The following is a 7,232-nucleotide window of genomic DNA, read 5'->3' on the forward strand; positions in this document are numbered from 1 at the left end:
AAAGCCTTTTTGTTGCCTTTCCAGCCCAGACAAAATCAATAAATTCTGGAAACATGAGAACAGCTGACCTTTGAGATTTCTAGCAAACCTTCAAAGAGTAAATGTGGCTCGGGCTCCGGCTCAAAGCTCAGGGCACTGGGAAGCTCCACACAGGCCCAGTTTGGGTCCTGCACTGTCACGGGGGTGAGACCCCAATCCTGCACGTGCTTCTCAGGCAGGCCTCACTCATGTGGACTCCAGAAAGTTCTGTGGATAGAACCTGCTCTTTCTGTGGTAAGCGGCAGTATTGCTTCAGCTGTGTCTCAGCTGTTCCATCTCCTCTAGAAAGTTTTTCAGCTGCTGCAAATGTGGAACATGATCAGCTGGGGCAAGGACAGCACCACTCTGCAGATGGGGAAACTGAGGCCCTGAGAAGGAGGGATTTGGGGTTGATGCCCAGCTGCTTGGGCCTGATTCTCGGTTCACTGGGCGTCACCCACCTAGACCCTGGTGCAATTTCCAGAGGCTTGGTGAGGGAGCCGGGGGCGGGGCCAGCATGGCTTCTGTCTCAGATATGAGCACCCCAGCAACTCTGTGGCCTCATCAGCAAAGCCAGGGAGGCAGCGATACTTGTGGGCCCCACCCTACGCTTGTGGGGGCCTGTCTCATCGGCCTGAGCAGGCATGTGAGGACAGCTCCCCCAGCAGTAACCCAGGTCACTGCAAGTGGCTGTGGCATTCACCTTTGCCCAGGTACCCAATTCAGTTATTTATTTATTTAGAGACTGGGTCTGGCTCTTTCGCTCAGGCTGGAGCACAGTGGCGCTATCAGGATTCACTGCAGCCTCAACCCTCAGGGCTCAAGCGACCCTCCTCCTACCTCAGCTTCCTGAGTAGCTGGGACCACAGGCATGTACAACCATGCCCGGCTAAGTTTTATATATATATATTTTTTGTAGAGATAGGTTTGCACCATGTTGCCCAGGCTGGTCTCCAGCCTCTGGGCTCCTGGAATCCTCCTGCCTTGGCCTCCCAAAGTACTGGGATGACAGTGCTGGGATTACAGGCATGAGTCATGCACCTGGCCATAATGCAGTTATGGATTGAGCTCCCACAAAGCACTGGTCATGGTCGGGGCTGGGGAGGGGCAGCCAGGGCCAGCCGTGGTCACTGTGCTCTGTGAATAGGACTCTGTGGAGGGTGGGATGGAAGGGAAAGGGGGAGGAGAGAGATGGAGACCGCCCACCAACCCTGGGATAATGACCGGACTCCTGCAGGAAGGGGTGGGCTTGGGAGAAAGGCGAGGAGGCCTCTTGAGCTTTGAGTGCGAAGCTCGGAGGGAAGCCCAGCCCAGAGAGAATTTTGGGAGCCCTGAGCACAGATGGGGTCTCCCGAAGGTTGGCGTCATCTGCAATACCGAGAAATGAAATGCCGCTGTTCAGGCAGCCGGTCCCTTCCCCGGAAAAATCAGAAGCCACGCAGACCCAGGCCGCCAACCCAGGGTCACAAAGAGGGCTGGCGACGTGCTGGGCACAGAGCTGAGTGGTCACCTGCTGGTGCTGCCTGGACAGCCTTCTGCATTTTCACCCTGCCGGGCCTGGCTGCAGCCAAGGCTGCCAGCCAATCAGGACTGGGGGCAAAGGTTCAGCTGTGCCATCTCACAGCCACCGCCTGGCCTGTTTCCACCACTGCAGTGCTGTGTGCCAGGTTCCTCCTGGAAAGTGGGTTTCTGAACATCCAAGCAGAGAGAGAGAGAGGAGGGTGGTCGGGGCTCCACAAGTAGGGCCCGAGCCTCTTCTGTGCCATCCCTGAAGAGTGGGAGAGAGCTGCCTGCCCTCAGGAGAGAGCCGCAGGGAGGGATGGGGCCTCCTGCAGCCTTGACCAAGCAAGCTGAGATGCCTGGAGGCCCAGCTGGCCTCTTCCCACCTGGAGCACATACGCACTGAAAGCAGCCTCCCCACGAACTCTCGGGAAAGTCAGGGCTGGACCCAGAGGCAGGGGATCAGGCCAGCTTCACCCCAGGCCATTTTCTGCCTGGCTACATGCAAACCGATTTATGCTCAAGGCAGCGAAACCTCATGTCTTTACCAACCAACTTTTGTATGTTTTAATTAATGATGAACTTTGTGTCTTAAGAAGATTTAGGTTTAAAAAAAATAATAACGAGGCAGGAGGTAGCTTCCCTGGAGCCCCTGACACCTTGGGAGTGAGACCCTGCCCACACCTGGATCTCAGACTTCTGGCCTCCAGAACACGTGAAAAGACATCTCTGCTGTTTGAAGGCCCTAGCTTGTGATCATCTGTGAAGGCAGCCCTGGGAAATTAATGCAGCCCTCCAAGGTCCCAGCCCACCCGAGTCCACCTTCCTGGGTCCCCCCAACCCTGCTCCATGCGTTCTCCTAACTCGAGCCCAACCACTGCTCCACCTCAGACCCTGGTGAGCACCGCCAGCCCTGCTCAGAACTGTCCCGGCCCTTTTCACCTCTGTTCCTCCCTTCCCCAACCCCAGCCAGGCCTGCCCACCCTCGCACCGCACCCCCTTGGGGCCCTGGCAGGACTCTCCTGGTTCTTCATTGCTGCTTCCAGGCCCTGCACCACCCCACTCCTCAGGGCCCAGACCTACTCCCCCCCTCCCCACAGCTGCCACCCCCCATCATGCCCCCATCCCTGGCTTGCTTCCTTCTAGAGCCATAGCCGTCCACACTGCAGCCTGTGCACAGCGGGAGTGGCCGTCCTCATCTCTCCATCTCAAAGTCTTCTCCAGATGGCTCAGAGTCAAAGAGGAAGTGAATCTAAAATTAAAGGCATTTAAAATAACGATGATAACCTTCCTGCCAAGATGACCTTCGAGGTCAGGTCATTTGTCCACAGCTGTGTCCTTGCGCCTGACGCAGTGCCTGTGATGGACGCGTCCAGGAGTGGATCAATTTTCCTTTTTCCAGTCAGGGAGCCTGGACTTGGAGATGGGGTAACTGGCCCATCACAGCTGGACCTGGCTGGCTTCTGACCTCAGTCTGAGCTCTCGTAAATTGGGCAGTACCTTTCTGGCCAGACCAGGCCAGCTTTGCTTCCTGCAGCTGCTCTGAGATGACCCCAGGACCCATAGAGGGAGATGACAGCTTGGGCATAGACCTGGCATGAGGCTGGCACCTGATCCTGCCCCTAGTGTCCCTGCTCAGCAATCACACTGCCCTCTCAGGGTGGTGAAGTCCCCAGAACCCTCATCCTCTGAACTGATCCAGCCCACCTGACCTGAGAACGCCTGTTGCTGTGACCTCTGACTGCCTTGCCAGTTTCTGTGGAGGAGGCTCTGTCTCTAACAGAGCACCCCAAGGCTCCAGGCCCAGGAAGTGCAGGCGTGGGGTCCCTCCCCCTACCTCATCATGATGCTATAATGGCTTCCTTCGCTACATCCTCAGCCGCCCACCTGGAGCTCCGCACTCCTGACTCCCACCTCTCCTCTCTCCCTTGTTCCCTCCCTGTCCCTCTCTCTTCATGCACACAGCCCAGCCCTGCCCTGCTAGCTGGCTTCACTTTATACCTAGGACCACATGCACACATATGCATACATGCCCACACACACCCAGGCACACACACATATGTGCACACACAGCATGCATACGTGCACATGCACACGCACACATATATACACAGTTCTGTGTGGTAAACTTTCCTCCTGTCTCCCAGGAAAAATCATACTTCTGTCCTCTCCTGTCTGCACATGCAGGTCTTGACCTTCCTGCTCATGTTTCCTGAGCACAGAGGCCATTGGATGGAACAGTCTGGGCCTGTCTTCCAGCCACTATCAAAGGCCATGCCCTGCTTATCCCTCTCCCTAGCTCCTGCACCCTCCCTTCCCATAACTGCCATTCCTATTTGTCCACCTTCATCTCCCCATCAATTCTTCCTAGACCCTAAAGATGCCAACTGCAGCCCCACACGAAGCTTTTACTGCACACTCCCAGGTGAGGAAACTGAGGCACAGAGTTCTGGCACCCAGGCTCCCACTTGGGGATGTCACCCAGGATGCTGTGTCCAGGGAGTGTGGGACCCCAGACAAGCCATCCCCACGTGACCCCTAGGCTCTGCGGTTCTTTTCTTCATAGCAGGTCTTCCTGAAAGAGAAGGGGGTTGTCTGAGCCCCCTCTGCCCTCACCTTCCCTGGTACCCTCTGGCCAGACTCTTACCAAGGCCCACAGGAACCCTGGGCCGCCAAGCCTGACAACCACGCCTGGCTCCTCCGCGTGCTGGCGTCTCGAAAGCCCTCACATGGACGCTCGCCCCGTCCTCCTGCACACATTCCTCCCATGTGTCTGGGGCCCTGCGGCCCTCCCTTCCCCCACCTCAGTTGCTGGTTTCTCTGGGGGTTGGGACCCCAGGGCTCAGTGCTGCTCCTCCTGAGACCCTCCGCACACCATACAAGGGCCCCATATTTGTGTGCCTGGCCCTGGCTGTTGGGAACAATCTCCATCCCCGCACCTCCACCCACCTCCCTGACACCTCTCCCTGGGTGTCCAACGAGCCCCTCCGGCAGCTGAGTCCAAAGTCTTGTCTCCCCTAAACATTCTGCTGCCCTTGCCTTCCCTCTCAGCCCCTGGAGTCTTCTGCCACCGACACTGACATGTTGGCATCTCAGAGACTCCTCCCTTCCGCTCATGTTCCTCACCATCCAGTCCCCAGCTTCCACACACTCCGAAGGCTTGAAGGGGCAGCCAGAGGGGTTGGGAGGGAAGTGCCCATGACGTCTCATGGCTGCACCATCTGGCAGGTGGGGGTGCCCTTTAGGGAGATGGGGGGCTGCAGGAGGGAGACATGAGGATGGGCAGAGGTCTGGAGGTGGTTCTGCCATGCTGAGCCGGAGGTGCCTGCGCTGCCAGCAAGCCGGCAGGTGGGCTTCTTAGCAGAAGGCTGAGTGGAGCTGTCCGCGCAGGGATGGTGCTGAAGGCATAGGCGTGCCTGGCCTCCCTGGGAGCAGGTAATGAGGGCAGGCAAGGAGTGGAGCTGTCCGCACAGGGATGGTGCTGAAGGCACAGGATGGTGCTGAAGGCACAGGCGTGCCTGGCCTCCCTGGGAGCAGGTAATGAGGGCAGGCAAGGGTGTTCTAGACAGCCAGCCACTGACGTCTCTGGGCTCAGCTGGAGCAGAGACATGGAAGGGGTGATGGTAGTGCCCCTCACACCCCGGGTTCCTAAGTCAGGGGGCCCACCATCCCACAAGGGAGCCACTGTTCTCCCCATTGACCAGTGTGCACACAGCAGTGGGGGAAGCACTGCTCCCCATAGGGTGACCAAGAAGCCAACCCAGACCCCAACTCCACATTCAGGAGACTTCCCACCACCCTTTACCTCAGCTTCCCGTTCATGGAGGAAGACTCACACCCTGCCAATGCCTGCTGCAAACATGGGTGTGAGTTGGCAGAATGGCTGGTGAGTACTGTCTGCTCCCACCCTTCCACTGGCCCTTTTGGTACGTGTGATTCTGAAAATGCCTGTGTCCTGTATGCCTCCGTTCCTTCCAACATAAATCCTGGCTTAGCCTAAGTCAACCATGGACAGGGATAGCCCTTCAATTTCAGTAGGAAATGAGATTGCTGTGAGCTGATACAGGTTTGCAGTCGTGGACAGCAGATCAGAGGAGGAGGAATGTGCATGTGGGTGTCCATTGGGGCGTGTGTTGTGCCCGCTCCTGTAGTATGCACACATGTGTGTGCTGTAGAACACGTATGTGGACACAGGTATACATCTAGACATATAAATAAAGCATTTCCTCGGGTCACATGTCCAAAGGCAAGATGCAGGGAGCATTTTCAGTTTTTACTTTTCTCAAAAAGACCAACACAAATAAAGACTTCTCTTGGTGAACTGCAGAGTGCTTGCCGTGGGAAGGCAGGCTTGGAGGGGAAGGCTGCAGGGCCTAATTCATGTCCCCAGCACAGCAGAGCTGATTTCCTCTCCACCACCTCATGAGAGCTGCTGCTGGGTTTTCCTGAGTGTCAGATAGGGGGTGTCCAAAGGCATCTGTGGGCCTCTTCACTCTTCTCTTTCCAACCCTCCTCTCCCCATCTCCTTCCCTCTCTCTCTTTGCTCTTTTCCTCCCCTCTGCCTCTCCCTCAGTTCTTGCATCCTGATTATTTTTTGCAGGAGTTGGTATAGATATGCAGTATCAGATCAGCCCTTTGGATCTGGGCTTGGTGAGGTCTAGGGCCAGAGCCAGCTCCGGGAGGTAAAACAGCCAGGGAAAACCTTCACGTTTGTCTCTAACTTTCCATAGTTGTAATATCAGGTGAAGATTAATTTCACAGTCAGCTATGATGGGAAGGGTTCAGTCTAGCAGTGTTCAATAGGTGTCCAATTGCACACACTAGGGTCTATGGGAATAATGTCACAATCAACTAGTGATGTCTGCCAAGGGCAGGGAGAGGAGGAGGTGACATGAGTGCTATGTGCTGGGTGAGGCCAATTTGGACATTGTGGGTGTGGCTAAGAGAGGCGAGGGCCACCCTGATTACATGTGACATCCCAAAGCTTTCACTATTCCTAGATCCATCTTGCAGCCCTTCCCTCAGACATGTGCTGCTTCCTCCACCCTCTGCCTGGTGACCTCACTCATCCTTCAGTGTCCAGCACAAGGGGCCCTCCCATGTGCCACCCTGTACCACGCAGACACCAGCCACCTGGACTCCCAGCACTGTCTGCTGTTGGCCAGGGGCCCTATGGCTAACTCTTAGTGCCTGGTGCTCTCGACTGTGGCATCAGGCAGTGGCTCTGAGCCTGTGGGATGAATGGAACTGACTGATGTTCTCTCAGACTCTCATGCCTCAGTCAGGGCCTGGCAAATGGGAAAGGGGCCTCTGCCCCATTTCCACCAAGAAACATAGGTGTTGGGCTTCACAGGGACAAAAGGAAAGCCTGGCTCCTGCCCCAGGTCCACCTAAGTTCTTTTCATCTCAAAATCAGCCTTTTCAGGGGCATCAGGAAATGGCAAAGTTGGATATCATGGACCCCACCCTTTGCCCTGCCCTTGGTGCTGCCCGGCCCTGCAGAGCACTGTCCAGCTGTCCCTTCCTCTTGTAGGTACCATAACCAGGTTCATGTATACCACTCTGTGCACCCCAAGTCCAGGGAGCACATCTCTGCAACTCTTGCCAAAAAGTAGCCAAACAAGTATCTGCATCCCCATCCCAACCACCCCAACCAGCTCAGAAGAGCAGAGGGCCAGACAAATCCTCCAGCTGGGAGACCCTTGGCCTCATGG

Source organism: Colobus angolensis, unplaced genomic scaffold (assembly GCF_000951035.1).
Source record: "Colobus angolensis palliatus isolate OR3802 unplaced genomic scaffold, Cang.pa_1.0 Scaffold143, whole genome shotgun sequence".
Taxonomy (NCBI): Eukaryota; Metazoa; Chordata; class Mammalia; order Primates; family Cercopithecidae; genus Colobus; species Colobus angolensis.